The following is a 17241-nucleotide window of genomic DNA, read 5'->3' as shown; positions in this document are numbered from 1 at the left end:
ATTTTCTGTTTCCTTCATTTTAAGATTTTCCAACTCCCTTCGCAAGGCTTGTAATTTTATTATTCTTATTTTGGAGTTTCCTTTAAACTCCTCCTGCAGGATCTCCCATGCTTGTTTCGACGAAAAAGCCCGCATTATCCTTGGAAAGATAGTGTCACTTACAGCTAGTTGAAGAATGAAGAGCGCCTTTGCATCTTTTTTTTTGTCCACCCGGATTTGCATGAGATTAGAAGAACCATCAGAGGTACTGACAACTTCAGTTGAAATGCCATCTTCAACTATCTCCCATAGATCCAGTGATCGGAACAACGTAATCATCTTCACGCTCCAGTAGTCGTAGTTTTCGCCGGTGAATATTGGATATGATGGAGAAGAAATTGAGCCTGTCATCGTTCCCATAGATTGAAGCTGCTCTGATACCATTTGTTGGAGAAATTAAAATGAAGAGATATTGATGGAAGTAGAAGAATATATTTTTTCTTGCCATTTCAACAATACATTATCCCTATTTATACTAGTGGTTACAAGTAGTTCTAGATTTCTCTATATATTCTAGAAACATCTATTTTTAATAAGCATTTACTTCAAAAGATAAGCATCCTAGAAGATTCTACATTAATACTTAATGGTGAAATAATCTAGATAAGAGAATACTCTAGAATGAGAAGCATTAATTTCTAATATTGATGATGCCACTGTTCTGAAAAATCAGCATTAGCAACTTGCTGGCTATTTCATTCATTGTATATATCTTTTCTTCTCTTTTTCCTCTATTAAATCCTAGATTTCCACATTTTTGCTATGTACCTGTCGTCAAAATCATGACTTTGACTAGATCTTTTTTGAATTGTGACTCATACATTTTATAACAAACATTTAAATTAATTATACATGTGATATTTTTTCTATAATCCATTTAATGGAACACTTATTCTTATTTGAAGCGGGAAGAGAGTAGAAGTAAAATTAATTATCAAATGTTTGTCGTGTATTCTTAAATTTTTAATTGCTAAATCAATAAGAAAAATTCATGCTATCTCAAAATTGTATTAAAAAAATTTAGAATGATTTAAATTCTTATGGTGGATGGAGATTCTTAGTACTTGAAAGTCAAATTTCCATTTTAATAAACAGAAGCCTTGGGTTGTTTTTGTTCCTACCGTGGAAATTGCTTAATTGTACATGCATTCGGGGGGGGGGCTATTTGGTTTGCTGCGCATGTCATGCCACATAAATTAAACCCCAACAAATTATGCAACCAACTCAGGCCATATAAATTACCAATGGAGTAATTTTTTTGACTAATTTTTAAATCAAATGAAAATAATTTAGTTTGCACATAAATATTTTACATCACATCAATTTTGTTTCAAACTAATCAACCCTTACTGCTTGGAGAGTTTTTTCATTTCACATAAGCTTGTGCTTAGTTTTTTTTTTTTAAATCTAGTTTTTATTGACTATTCATTTTTCAAATATGCATTCGTATGTTCATGCTTGTCCTCTAGTTTAGTAGAATCTCATGAATTATCTTTTCTTCAATTTTGTAGAATGTGGATTGGGATTCCGGAAAGCCATATGTATATCACTGTCAAGTCTGATCTAATGGAGAATTCACATTTAAGGTGATTTGCATTCATTCAAAGAAGCTTGTAGTTATTGGCCTTCAAAGGAATTTTTTGAGGCAGTTTTTATCTATTTTTTTAATGTTATATAACTAGAAAGTGGATGGCTTTCGTCAGGGACCATATATTCAAACCACAGGGACTCGTCTTCAAAGGGTGTTGGGTGATGATAATATACTTTTAGTGAAGTTTGTGGAAGAAAAGGATAACAATTCTGCAAGCAGCTATGAAAGATTAAATCCTTTCCTCCTGAGGATTGCAGAAGATGGTATTGCTGTTGGTTTGCGCCATTATAAATTCTTTGGTAATTTTTCTTTGGCAATTTGTTTGTATACTGCTGAATTCCTGGATAAAGCAAGTGTAAATTCATTATCCTTATCATTGTGATGATTATCATATGCAGTTTACCAGCTTTCTCTCTCTTTGCGCCATTATCCAATTTGTTTGTTGAAGTCTGCAGTGTTACTATTCTTTTTCTATTATTGCACATCAATGGCAATAGATGACCGAAGGCACTTTAAACATTTTCTTATTCATTATAGTATGTAGAATAGACTTGACAAGGGTCCGACTGAGAGCTTCCTCAATGTGATTATGCATGCAAGATCAGTCTTTCCTGGGATTTAGTTTATTTTAACCTTACTGCGTTTGATGTTATATCATGGTCTTTCGTGATATAGGGTCAAGATTTCTTACTGGAGAAAGATCTTATGCTTAAATATTTCTCCTAGTTGCATGAGAGCAATTTTGATTAAGGAGATTTCTTAGTCTCAATTTTTTGCTTGAATTTAGCATTTATGTTTGTATATGATTGAATAGGAGGTAGTTTGGGTGAGTAGAGCCATCAAAATTTCATAGTTTTGTCTCTCTACCTTTACTATTGAACCCAATTTTCCACATTAGAGGACTTCGAGCCAAATTACTTGATCAACGACCATAAGTTGCCTCCATTTAGATGTCTAGGACAGATCAGAGTTAAGATGTATGTTGAACATCTTTTTATGATTAGCTTAAGCTTTTTATTGCTAGAAGCTTATTATACTAACTTAATTGAATGGTTGAAAGCCACACCATATGGTCATTCATGGTTCAGGGGTGCGGGACTTGATTAACAAGAGCTCAATGGCATGACATGGCCATAACTGTTTATGAATTTTGTTATGTTGAAGTGACATGGATAGTTTCAGTTGTTTTAATTTAGATTGATGAGTTTATTTGTATGAGAGGTTGCTTGGGTTTTGTAAATGGGTATGTTAGCATGAAAATTGACCCTATGTCATTATTATTATGAGATTGATTGTGGGCTAGGTCTTACATCCTAGAGAATACCTAAAAGTGGCTTGAGTTCTTGTAATTAATATGAACTTGACTCATGGTTTTAATTTAATTAATTAATGGACTTTTTGATTTTGTGTTAGCCTTATTACTTTAATTTGTTTAATAAGTTCTATTAACATATGAGGTAGTTGGATTAATTAGGCCGGGGCTTATATTTGAAGGAAGATATAGAGGTGGGACTCACAATCTAGATGGAACGAAAAATTATAAGTATGACTAATAACTTTTTTTTTTTATTTTTTTATTTTTAAGTATGACTTATAACTTAATCCCACTGATGGAACTTGCAACCTTGGGGGTGAGACAAGTTTAGAAGACTTATAATTTTAATGCAGAGTAGGCCCAAAGAGAGACTTTTTAGTGGGACTTTCATCTTGGACCATGATTTGAGATTTGTCTTGATAGGCTTGCTGGCTTTAATGTATGCCTTGTTAGTTGGGCTGCATTAACATCCAAAGAACATAGGGCTTATAAAACGGCCTTCAGAGAAGGCTTGGAGGTGTGACATAAAACTTAAGGATGAGGAAAACTTAAATTACCAAAACTGTCAATGTTTATGCTTCATTTATGGACACATACGCTATTCATAATAATTCATTACCTCTTTAGCACAATTTATGGGGGTTCAGTGGCAGGATGTATCACACCCCAGTTTGGCCCACCCCCAACGGTCAATCTGGAGTATAACAGAGAATGAAATAAATCTATTGAAACTCTCATAATACTTCAGCATATCAACTTTATACTTAATAATAGGAAGCATGTAATGTACCTCAAGTAACATCAAATATAATCAAGGTAAACACAAAGCTCTACTAATATTTTTAAAATTTACTTACATACCCAAAAGTCTGCACAAGTATCATTCACATCTCCTTTTAGATCTCTTTGTATACCCAAAACATATATACACTCAAAAAGAATAGTCACCCCTTTTAATGCTCTATGGGCTCCTTTCCCTTACCTGCAGTATAACCAATGCTAATGAACCATGGCTCAAGAAAATACACAAATAATGTACATTAAATAACCATAACATTGTTTACAATTAATTTAAAACAAAAGTAAATTATATATTGGTCATAAGAAATGCATAATTACTTTCCATCTTACTCATTGTTCAACATTTTAAGCAAGCCATATGATGACTACAAGCTTTTGTACCCTTTCAACTTTCCAATTCAAGGTTGGGTCTAGATTCCCAATTTTTAGAATTGAAGTTGCTCTCTCATTCAAGGTTGAGTCCAAATTCTCAACTTCTAGAACTGAGAGTGTATGCTTACCTTGTCAGGTCTTCCGCATTTACTTGGGCGAGCTTATCCTCCATATATGACTTAAATCACTATACTCTCTTTCGTTTTCATAATCATATTAACAATTCGCATACATAAATAAAGTGGAATAAATTGAAATAATGCTATCATAAATATAATAGATATGCATTTGCAAATGTATAAAATTTTATTATTTTCTATGCATCATTTGGTATCACACCTCGTCCTCTAGGATAGTTGGGTGATGCTCTCCGAAACCCCGATCTCTTTTTCGCTTATAAACAATCTAAGCATAAACATTTATCTTTTATATACATTCTAACACAATTTCAAACTAATAACAAAATTTAAGCTATATAAAGAAATTCTTACATGCTTACCTCAAAACACTCTTCCTCATTCAACTCATAAATTATTCCTCTACTGAAATCAGCAAACTGGTTTCAACACACAAAAATGTCAACAAACGCAACATTCAGCCTTCATAAATTCTTTGCTAAAATATTGAATTCCAGTAAACCCCTTACCTGTTTTTCACTCTGATTTCCCACCACCTAAAATTCTGCACACACTATTGTTAAATTCCGCACACACTATTTAACAAAATGCCATTTCTATCAACAACATACCCATTTCAAAACCCAAAATCTGAGAATATAACTACTATTTCTTTCAGGGGCTATTTGGCAACAAGTGGGATTTAATAAATCGTGTAAATTCGAATTTAGTAAATCCCTGGATTTAGTAAATCCGCAATGTGTTAAATCCTAAAAACTGTTTGGTATGTTAAATGTTAAATCTTGTTAAATCCTGAGAAACTGTTTGGTAACATATATCAGGATTTATGGCGGTTAGGGATTTAAGTTTAAAGGAGATATTTATGAAATTAAGATCATTACATAAAACATAATAAAATCAATTTTAGGTCATATAAAATGACCGAAAATTCAATACAAAGTTAATTACAAATTAACATGGACCAAAATAAGAGTTTAAATTTTAAATAAGCTAATTATATTAATATTTAATTACTAATTATATCATTAATTTATCAATTAAGTTAAATTAGATAATTAATTTATGCACTAATTCTACTATTAATTATTTAATTAAATAACTTAAATTTAATTAAATAACTTAATTATTATTTGTTTAAATTATATAAATTAAGTTAATCGATAATAACTTTGAGGCATCTAGGTTTGTATTTCATCTTTTCTTTTTGTCGTTGCTGTTGCTGTTCGGCTTCGTTGATTCGCAGGAGGTGTATAGATTGCACGCGCCGCTACTGCGGTTCCTTCGTGGATTTTCGACTTCGCTCCTTCGGCTTCGTTGATTAGCAGGAGGTGTACAGATTGCGCGCGTCGCTACTTCGGTTCCTTCGTGGCTGTTCGACTTCGCTCCTTCGACAGCTTTCCCTTCTTGTCGGATCGGAAGTTGACATTTTGATCGGAAGCAAGAACATGAGCTCGCTGGCTGTGAAGTTAACTTTCTCCCTTTCACGTGCTTCTATTGTTAAATCCCGTTAAATCCACCGAACCGAGGGATTTAGTAAATCCGGGATTTAAGCCGTAAATCCGTAAATCCAGAACGCGCGCACAAAAACCGTTTGGCTGGATTTAGCGTAAATCCGACTTAAATCCCACGATAAATCCGATACCAAACAGCCCCTCAGATTTTTGGAATCTTACACAAATTCCCACCTATATATGCAGATATATTTTCATTACCTGAGCAAATGAGCACTTCAAACTATAGCTTACACCCACACAACAGTCCGCCACCTTCAATTCCCTGCTCTCTCACCGCCAGCAAGTCCTTCTAGCATCTCCTCCCTTTCATTTCGTTGGCTGCTTTGGAATTTCAGCAAACCTTCTCTTACTAGATCAAGAAATCCAGAAATCCAGAAATCCTTCAACAAATAACTAGATTTCTTACCAGTTTTTTTTCAGAAATTGTTGAAGTTTTATCTCCCAGCAGCTTGCAGCAGCTCACCCTTTCAGACTTTACACCTTTTTCCCACAATTTCATCTGCTTGCTGTTCAAGGTCCAAATGCTAGTGAGCAAATACCTTAGTGCTTATGTATTTTTTTTAATATTTTTTATCTTCTTGTATCTAATGCTCCACTAAACAATCCACTAAAGCATTTGGGAGCAAGCCCAGCCACACGATCAACTAGACAGAGATCCCATCCTTGCATGTGATGATTAGTGGGAAAGCTACAGTATTTAATAATAATGATTCCTCGAATAAGTCAAAGCTGCTACAGTAATCGATCTACAATATATTAATGAATTATTACTGCTAAATCAAACAGTAATGAATATATATACACTTAGATCATATTTTACATATGCTTTTATATGCCAAAATACTTGGAATTGAATGAAAAAGTATTTATAAGAAATTTATACATTCTTTTATTTTGAATATTTCGGATATTATAGGATGAACTTTTGAAGTGATTTTATACATTGTTACAGCTATTCAGTTATTTTGTAATTTGAATTTTATTCTAAATCTTTTGATCCGTTCAATCTATAACTTTTTATAAAATGATATTGTTATTCAATTAATGAGACAGCATTGACTAGTTATAAATAATTCAAATTTATATGCAATGAGTTTTGGTGCCATTTATTTACAAGATGGTTTCGGATTGCATTCTTCACTTGGATGGTATTCAACTGTCCTTACTTTCATTTAAAAGTTCTTAAACTTTGGTTGGCAACCCATAATTGAGAAGGAAAATTGGTTAGTAAGATGTTTGGTGTTCATGCTAGCAAGAGGACTTCTTTTGCTTCCTTTCCCATAAATCAAATTTTGATGGCTATTTGAAACTCTCTATGGCAGTAAAATATCATCTCAATGGATAAAGTTAGTATGCAAGAACTTATAAAATTTATCAATCTTTATACTAGTCATGAATTAAAGTGGCTCATTTCAACAGACATTCTTGGAAGATAATGCTCCCTCCATGTAGTAGGTCGGTTCCATGTTTAATGGGTTTGTCAGTTATATTTACCTTTGTGTGAAATCGAGTTTGTATTTATGTGTATAAATTGATTAGCTTATGACAAAAATATTTCTCTCGTCCCAAAGTGTGATACAATAATTTTGACTATGATTGTGAGAGAGAATTGAATTCTTCCAATGTGAATAAGGAAGTGCAAGAACATCTTGAAATTTAGATTCGTGATGATAAGCTAAATCCAAGGAATCTAAAATAGTAATAGGTTTGGCTAATAAATATTTTCTATGCAATTCTTGTTTGAGACCATAAATGAAATAATTAATAAGATTATATTAAGAAAGATTTGAAATTTTGAAAACAAGATTTTCAAAAGTTGTTTGATATTCAAAGACCGATGATTGTTGAGTTAATTTGGAGAGATTGTTATGTAATCTTCGTAGGAAGATATATGAAAACATTGTTTGTAATGACATCATGAATTTGGGCAAAGGAGTTTGGACTTTCATGTGAATCCATTGATACCATGTAGCTGCAGAATCTTGAAGATTAAATGAAGCAATTTTTTCACAAAAGTAATATGTTGTATTACGAAAATAAAATTATTCTTGGGTTTTAAAGATCCAAGTTTCCACATTGAATTTGTTAAATTGAGGAAGTTTGTTTTTCATATTTTTAAGAAAAGGCAAACCTGCATTGGCTGACGAGTGTGGAAGAGATGGAAATTGGGCAGCTGATTCAAGAATCCCGATGGATGGTGGTGGTTCTTGATGGGAAGAAGGTTGATGGTGACGGTCCAAGCAAAGGCTATTGAGGTGCTCGTCGACGGAGTCCATAAATACTTGAAATTGTTGTAATAATGTTCTGATGAAGCAAATTAAGCATCCTCTTGTTGTAGATATTTTTGAACTTCATAAAATTGTGACTCGTGAGTGGATTTTATGGTTGATGCAAGCAAAAATTTGAGAAAAGCCCAAAATTTTTGCAAGCAAAAATTAAACCTTCATAGGAAATAGAAGTTGCACACAAATACCCAAAAAGATACTTTTTATAATATAAAGGACGCTTACAAACGAGCATACAAATTTTGACTTACAAACGACACATAAACAACACCTTAAAAGCTTTGCCATTCGTCGATACATGTGGGGTGGTCACTTGCGACGAGGAGGTTAGAAGTCCGAGACGAAGGATATGAGGACAAGCTCGCGAGCTTTCCCAAAAAGGAGAGGAAGAAGTGGCATAGCTTGCAAGCTATCTAAGAAAACCCTCAGGTTTCTTTCCAAAAATCTGCACACAACTATCCTAAAAAACAGCCATAAACTCTCTATATATAGTTACAAAAGGGAAGACAAACAGCCACTTGAAACCAATAATTAAGGGGAAGAGGAAGGCCAAAAGACACCAAAAACAGCCCCTAAACAGCAGCTGAAAAGGCATCCCAAATATCAGCCAAATACTTCCCATTCCAGATTACAAGGGATGGAACTAGCAAAAACCGAAGAGGCCAGAAAAAGGGGGCGGAACCCCAACAAGTTTCTTCAAGGGAACAACAACAGCCAGGGGAAAACCAAGAGGGGAAGCACGGGAATAGCAACAACCAAAAGAAAACCGAGAAGACAAAGGGAAAGGGAAGAGACACAAGTCCACTATACTAATGAGCTACCAACTACACCAAATAAATGAGCTAAACTTCAGCTCATAATGAGCTTTTAAGTACAATAATTTCTCCAATTAATGAGCTAAATAAGTAGAAGAGGCTTATTAATGAGCTGATTTTAGAAGCTCACCAAAATTTAAAACCCAACTTGTTTTGACCCTCCCTTGCCTACTACATCAATGGTACGTTAAGCTTCTGCCAAATTTGCATTATTCATCTTGAATGGAATTGGATTACCAATTGTTCTCTTGCTGAATTGATTGGTTGAGGAGGATGTTCTTGATTTCAAGTACCTGTAACTGATAGAACCGGACTATTTTTGGAAGGAGAATCATGATCTTGATGCTGAAATGAGTTTCCAAAACCTGTCTTAGATGATGGCTCGATGGAGAGAGAGGAAGAGAACTGAAAGGCTACAGGCTTTGGTGAGGAGATCTGCACCCTTTGCTGGTTCTTGACCTGAATGAGGAAGGCTGCCAGCAGATTCTTTAGAAGGCAGCAGTTGACGGAAGATCTTTAGTTCAAATGGAGAGCTGTTCTTGAGAAAAAATAGTAGTCGGCTGAAGGCAGGCTACTTCTGGCGAGGCCTTAGACTGATAGGAATGCCAGGGCATAAACTGTACAGGCGGGGACATTTCCTGAAAACGAAGTGGCTGGAATAGTGAAAAATCTAAGTAATTGGAATGATGGATTCTTGGAATTAGCAGAAATCTGAAAAAACTGCTGGATGAACCAGCTGTTTGTTTGAGAGTATTCAATGAAAGCACCAATTTGATATGCTTCTTGATTGAATCAAGAAGGAGAGAGCACCTTTCAAGTTGGTGGAGACTTTTAGAGGAAGAAGAAGAGGAAAAAGAAGAGAAAACGGAAGAGAGAAAACTTGATTGTTTTTCCTAAACACGAATTAAAGCAAGTGGGCTTATTTATAGATTTGTACGAGTAATTAAAAAGGGACCAGGTGTCTAAATAATAATAAACCAGGTTACAATACTAAACTGGCTGCTATGGGTTCATTTCTTTAAACTATGGGTTGGTTCATTCTTTAGACCGATTCTAGACGGCCTGTACACTATAAGCTTTGAATTGTTTTCATGAGCTTGTTCTTCTGAGTTATGGATCCATTCTTCACTTTGTTGTATTTTATTTGCATCCAATGGAATATATTGATGCATAACGGTTCCCCTGGGAAACACTTAAATCCTGTTACTTAATAGAAATGAATGCACAAGAACACATTTTTAAAATGATTATGTTATTACTGCAATGAAAACATTTAGGATATGGATATCATGAAGATGTTAATGGATGCGAATTTCATTCTTTCTGTATGTTTGACAATTTACACTAAAATTTATGTTTTCTTATTATAGGCGAGCTTTGTTTCAAATTCCAGATCATGCATCTCAGATTTCTCCGAGTCATATTTCCTTTTCTTTGAAATTTTTCACTTTATTTTTATTTTCTCCAAAATGTAGTGATGATTGATACCTTCTTTGTTTGTTCCTTTCCAAATTTTTAAAGATGGTGGCAAAGAGGAGAAGAAGAAATCCCCAAACAGCATCATGTTGGGCGATGGATGAGAATAAACCTTATATACTGTTCAATAAGTCGATCAGTGAAGCACGGACCATTTTTATGCATGTACATACAGTTTCATCGTTAAATAAATATATGCTTAGGTGAGCAGCTTGTTTGATTCTGTACATGCATGCATGCAAAATTGTAATTGAAGATGAGTATGTTTGGATTTATTGTGCATTGGATTTGATCTAGGTTGACTTTTTGAATTAGTTTTTACTTAGCCAGAAGCCTATGACATTGAATTCACGTGGTTCTTTTTGTTTAATAGTATTATTCAAAATGCCTGCAGGTTTTCTTTGATATTGTCTAAACAAAAAAGTTTGATGTTAACCTTGCATCTGTTAATTTCCAAGTGATAGATGACATCCCATGCCGTGTATGCATCTTTATCCCGCTCTTCCCCCTACACAAAGAATCTAATCTTTGATGCTTCTGATGTTTCAATTCTAAATATTACCTCCCTTATTTAAAATTAAATATTGAGAGAATGTCACTGCTTGACAGTTATTCTTTCTTAGGTTTGGTTTTGCTTGGTTCATGAAATTGTGAATCACCTAAATAGTATTTATCATTTATCGGGATGAATATGGACATGTTGTATATAATGAAGATGGTGAACGCATGATTCATACTGATGGAATAGGGTTCATCTCCAAAGATCTGGCCTCGAAGTGCCCTAAGAATATTTTTAAGGGCCAGTGCTTAAATCCGAATAATATGAAGGTTAGGTTTGTATTGATTATTGACTATTAACATAATGAGATGCTAAAGCATATTGAAACTTATGTGCAATGAAGATATGAATTTTACAGTTTGGAATTCCATTTAGTCTCTCGTTAGAATATTTTCTTATAAAGAGGGTGGGCTTGGAGTAGTGGTTAAGTTACCTTTGGTCTATTCTAGAGCTCTCAAATTTAAGTAATGGCCCTTTCCCTAGACCCTTCATTAGTAACAACAGCTACATGGACTTCACCCACCTTTTTTTTGGTTTACTTGCATTGAATTTATTGATGTTGTTAAATTGAAACAAATTCTTCTTCAAGCTCATGTGTATATAATGGATTAAAACATTTTCTATGAACACGAAGTTTGCTGGAAAAGTTTTGCAAATTCAAAATAGCATAGTTTTTATTTAATAAAAAAAGCATTTATCCTGTTTTTGTTTTCCCTTGTGTTGTCAATTATTCAATGTAGATAGAAAAAAAAAAAAAAGATATGCTGTTTTGTAAGCATGTTCACTTTGCTTTTGCTTGTTTTGTAGGAAAAATAAAAGTCTAATCTCAGTGAAATGACATTCTTAGGTTATGTTTCAAACTATTAAAATAATTTTTCTACTAAGTTATTTGTTTTGCAGTTTATAATTGATTAACGTAACGTGATAAGAAAGGATCCTTCGGGTTCCTAGCATTCCAGTTGTTTTGAAATCAATATGTGGAAACCTATGATGCACTGACACTCCGCTTAAAGAAGGTATGTAGTGTCGGACACGGACACGTGTTCGACACTGCATGGACACATGTCCGACACGGCATTGGAGTGTCACAATTTAAAAAATTAAAACTAAAACCGGCACGAGTGTCAGACACGCTAATGTACATGCTCGGTACCGCTAGGTACATGCTCGATACCGTTAGGTGCATGCTCGATACCGTTCGGTACATGCTCGGTATCGTTAGGTGCATGCTCGATATCGCTCGGTACCGCTCGGTACATGCTCGGTACTGCTCGGTATCTTTCCATACAAACAACTTACGAACTTTAAAAACAAGTAGAATTTCAAAATTACTCTTACCCTAAAAATTTGTTCCGGGGGTGCTATCCCCGGAAACCCTCGCAGGGGCACTGCTCTTGGATCCCCAGCAGACCGGTATATTTTTGTATTCATGTTGTCTTATTATTGGGATATTTTGATTTCACTTCATACAAATCTTCATCTTTTATCAAGGAAAACCCCACTTTTATCAATTAATTGCTTGTAATTATCCTTCTATAAGAGTATGATTCTACTTCTATCCTACTTAAGGCTCTTTTTTTTTGTAGATTTATTCTAGCTCATCTTTTATAAAAAAAAAATGAATTATATTGTAGATCCTGAACATATTTGGTGGTTAAGTCCACTCTATCTGTCTCTATGATAGTAAAAGGTCATTATTATGTTGTTGATAATTATTTACCCCAATACCTGAAATTTCGTTAAGGATATTAGGCCCCTTATGAACTGGCCCAAGGCTAATTAAGAGAGGTGAATTAGTATTTAAAAAATATTTCTTAAAATCAAAGCACAAACCAAACCAAAATTCATCACAAAGAAAACACAATGCAGAAATTAAATGCGAAAATAATAAAGGAAAGAACATACCAGCTTTATAGTGGTTCGGTCAAACATTAACTTACGTCCACTCCTCGGAGGCACCCTCCGAGTATTGCACTAAAGTAAGTGTCTCTCCTTGAGCCCTCACAGCTAGGCGGAGAAGCCCTTACAAAATCACTTCCACCCACTACAGGAAAACACGGTATTACTAGCGCACAATATCTGCTGGCAACACGTAAAATCCGACGGAAGACCTTGGTTTCCGGCGCATTTCCGTCAAATTTTATTGCGCCGGTTTGGTGCGCATCGGAAAATGTCTTCCAACGTTTATAAGATGCCGTAAACCCTTCCGGTGCACTCTCTGACGCATTACCGGCGCAAAATATGATAGCCAAAATATCGTTTCCTAACCGATTATTCCAGCGCAATATACACCAAACTTTTACGACATATAAATCTGACGGCAAATACCGGCGGATAAAACGCTCAGATTTGCCATAACTAAAGCTAATATTTGTTTCCGGCACTATGGTTACGCCGAAAAATGCCAGCGGAGAAGACACCGTAAGGTGCGTCGTAAATAAGGGAACGACTTGCTTCTGACGCATTTGCCGCCGCCTATTTCTGGCAGAAAAAATGCTAGCATGATTGCACCGATTCATTGTATCGTCGTTTCCGTCACATTTTCGATGACAAATCTGGCGAAAACCTTTAGCAATAAAAAAAATTTCCTTCCCAGCCAACAATCGGATTTCCGCACCTGCAAACATATAGAAATACATACAATAACAGTTCCACAACACAGATATACAAATCACAGATGTCAAGAACTTCAATATATACTCAAAAACATAAATATCTATTAAAACAAAATGTTCAATAGCATCAACCAACTAAAAACATCACAGATTGTTCAATAACACAGATTCAAAGGAATAAACAAGTTCATATAACTAAACTAAAATACTCTGAATCCGTGGACTCCTCCTCAGTTGGAGCTACCTCTTTTCCACTCAACTGCTCCCTCATTTTGCGCATTTCATCCAACAACTGATTGTGTTGCTCCTAGATCTGCATTTAAACCTGTGCTTGCAACTGAACTTGCGAATCAACTTGTGATTTCCTTGTTCTAGCTCTGCTTGAAGGGCAGTTATTTGTTGAGTATGTAAGGACTCATGTGAACTAGATGTGAAGCTAGATGCAGTAGAGGAGGTCATCCCCTCGTATACCTGAGCTTTCACCGGCAATGAAGGCGGTGATCGTCGGCGACGTCCGGTGAACGTCAACACAGCTCGGCGACATCGATCTACGGTGAGCGATGCTGGGCGACGATGGAGACACCGGAGATGCGAGAGAAATGAACGAATGAAATGAGTATCCAGACAGGCTCGGGTTCAGAAATAGGGCTTTTGCTAGTGGATTTTTTGGCGTCCGAGACGCCGGAATAATGCCCGGTGCATTTTGCGTCGGTTACAAGTCGTTGAGTTTAAAATAGCTATTATATTATCCATAGAAAAGTGCACTGAACAATTTTTGCCATAAAGTGCATCGGTAATAATGAAATTCTAGTATATTCCGACATTACGACCGGCACATTTGACGTCGGAAGTTTTCTGTTACACTATACACCGAAAAAATTGTCGTCATCATTCCTTCGTATTATGCGTCGATACAAGCGTCATATTTACTGATACAAAATATTCCGCCACAAAATTCGACGGTATTCGCATGTTTTCCCGTAGTGACCTTCCCCGGTGCGGCGGAGTCGTCGGGTTCTTTGACACCAAAGAGATCTTCTTCTTCTGTGAACTTCCCTCAAAATAAGCTTTGCATCCGACGGTACTAAGGTGCAAGCTTTCCGGAGCAACCTTGTGGAATCCCCCTACACACTCCCTTGAGTCCCCCCTCACAGGATTTTCTCCCTCTCTCAAACTTCACCCTTTCTTCACTCCCTTTCAAGCTCTTTGTTCAAGTTTCCCCCAAAAGAATGAAGCTACAATGGCTGCCAAAGACCCTTACAAAAGTGCCTTGTCAAAAGCTTAAATCGAAGATCTCAAAATGAGTTCATTAATGCAACTTGCTGACTTTATCATCCTGGCCGATCAATACAAAATAAGCTCAATCAGCCAGGATTATTTAGGATGATCAGAAGAAAATTTATTACATCGTCCAGGCCGATACAATATCGTCCTGGCCAATTAGTTCAAATCTGAGTACAATCGTCCTGAACATCTCCCATAATAGAGTGTCTGATGTTAATCGTCTAAAACATCGTCCCGGTCGATCCTGCGATTTGCCTGGCCGATGTGATCGTATCAATCAGCCTTAATTACTTTCCATAATTACCAGATTAATTTAGGCATAATTGTGCTACATCATCAAGGCCGATGTATAGATCATCCTGGCCGATGTCCTGAAATAAAGAATACCTAAATTGATCATGACGGCTGATTCTTTCTGATTTGATCCTATCGACCTGGACGATACAAGGATCGTCCAAGCCGATCGGCTTAATGACGGCTGACTTAATGAGGATGATGCCCTAATTAGGGTTTTTATTTTTGAACCGATCGTCCAGGCGGATATAAATATCGTCCCGGATGATGTTACCAAAAATAGTAAACTCTAGGGAACAGACATAAAATTTTCTAAGGTGTGTGTGCAAAGTTACATAGCATTAGGAGCCACACTAAATACAATAGACACAAGAAAGGAAAAAAGGGTACAAACTGACTCAGACCTAGTCTACCCAATCTTGAGCTGGTTCCAATTTGCAGTCTGATCTTGTGGACTTAAAATGTTTGTAGATAAGACAGTCATAGAGAAATAAGAGTGTTTTCTATCATCAGAATCATAATCCATAAAAATAGATCCGCAACAATGCCAACTCCAGGTAAAAGTGCTAATAATATGTAGGATGTTGGTGGAGATAGATTCGAGTGCCTTGATGATATGAGATTATTGGGGGTTGCAAATCTTTCTCTAGATGAATCAGAGTTGGAAGAAATGATATTTAATGATGATGATATTGAAGGCCAAAGACCATCCTATGAATCTTATTCTATCATTCTCTCTATTGAGTAGTTGGACCTTCATGTTGTACTAAATGATTTTTTTCTTATATTTTGTGGTTGTACTAGACATTTTGTACTAAACATCTTTATGTTATAAGTTAAACAAGTTATCATCAAATTGATTTATTATTGTTTGTTATTTTTAATATAATGTCACCTTAATTTCTATATATTATATTAAAAATTATTATGTCGTGTCCACGTCGCACCTGTGTTCGTGTCATGTCATGTCCGTGTCGCAATGTCCGAGTCGGTGCATCATAGGTGGAAATTGTTTCATGTATTAAAATATTGTACAACATGGGCTTTTATGAATTAATTTCTTGTAATTAGCGTTATATATAAGAGTATGATTCTACTTCTATCCTACTCAAGGCTTTTTTTTGTAGATTTATTCTAGCTCATCTTTTGTAAAAAAAAATGAATTATATGGTAGATCCTGAACATGTTTGTTGGTTAAGTCCACTCTATCTATCTCAATGATAGTAAAAGATCATTATTATGTTGTTGATAATTATTTACCCCAATACCAACTCCAGAGTCGAGTTGACTATGCATGGCAAAAATCATAGGCAAAGGGGCATGACCTTGCATAAAGGCCACTCGAAATGCATTGAACAAAAACCCAAATTGTTAAAATGACATCCGTTCATGAAACAAACATTGCTTGAGCATTTGGGACAACTAAAATGGCCAAGATCAATGTTAATATTGGCCGTGGTTGTCTATCGATGAAAATCAAAATTTCATGCGAGCGGATCAAGGTAAAATTGAAATGCGAGAAAGACGATGATTTGACAAGCCAATTGAGACACAACTAATAGAAATAAATATTTATTATTAAGAAAAGTTATCAATGATTATTTTAGGTTTAAAATTAATTTAACAAAAAAATCCAAAATATAAATATCCTAAACCCTAAAACCCTCTAGATACCCCTTAATATATATTACCCTTACTTATATATATATATATATATATATCACCCCTACTTACCCCACTCACAACCTAGGCGCCTCACTCGACACACGTATATTGGAGTTGCACGCTCCCTCTCTCGTGTTCGCTTGTGTGACTCCCCAGCTGGTCGTGTGCTACTCTAACCGTCACACGCCCCTACCATTAACCTACTTTTATTGCTATCTCCCTATGCCTAGCTAGCCTTCGTCGACCTTGCCATCGCCACCTCTCTCCTTATCTTCTTCTCCTTTATCCTCTTCTTTCTTTCTTATGCTTCTTCTTCTTCTTTACTCTTTTCTTTTTCTCCTTCCTCCGTTCTTCTTCTTATTACACTTTCTTCTTCCTCATCAAACCCTAGCTTTCCCTCTCTATTTCTCTCTCTAAAATTTGATAAAGGAAATTTCTCTCTCTATCCATTTCTCCCTCACAACTCTCCTTCCACACCT

The 17241-nt window shown here is 35.5% G+C and overlaps 1 long non-coding RNA gene across 1 annotated transcript; it reads left to right on the top strand.

Moving 5' to 3' along the window:
* Positions 1–5365: 5365 nt before the first annotated feature.
* Positions 5366–10653, top strand: LOC114580150. The gene is made up of 2 exons (XR_003701442.1): positions 5366–5720; positions 10391–10653. It is a non-coding gene; the product is annotated as an uncharacterized LOC114580150 (long non-coding RNA).
* Positions 10654–17241: the final 6588 nt, after the last annotated feature.

The sequence above is a fragment of the Dendrobium catenatum genome, unplaced genomic scaffold (assembly GCF_001605985.2).
Source record: "Dendrobium catenatum unplaced genomic scaffold, ASM160598v2 fragScaff_scaffold_837, whole genome shotgun sequence".
Taxonomy (NCBI): Eukaryota; Viridiplantae; Streptophyta; class Magnoliopsida; order Asparagales; family Orchidaceae; genus Dendrobium; species Dendrobium catenatum.
Note: the sequence above shows the minus strand (reverse complement) of the source record. Positions and strands in the feature narration are given on the sequence as shown.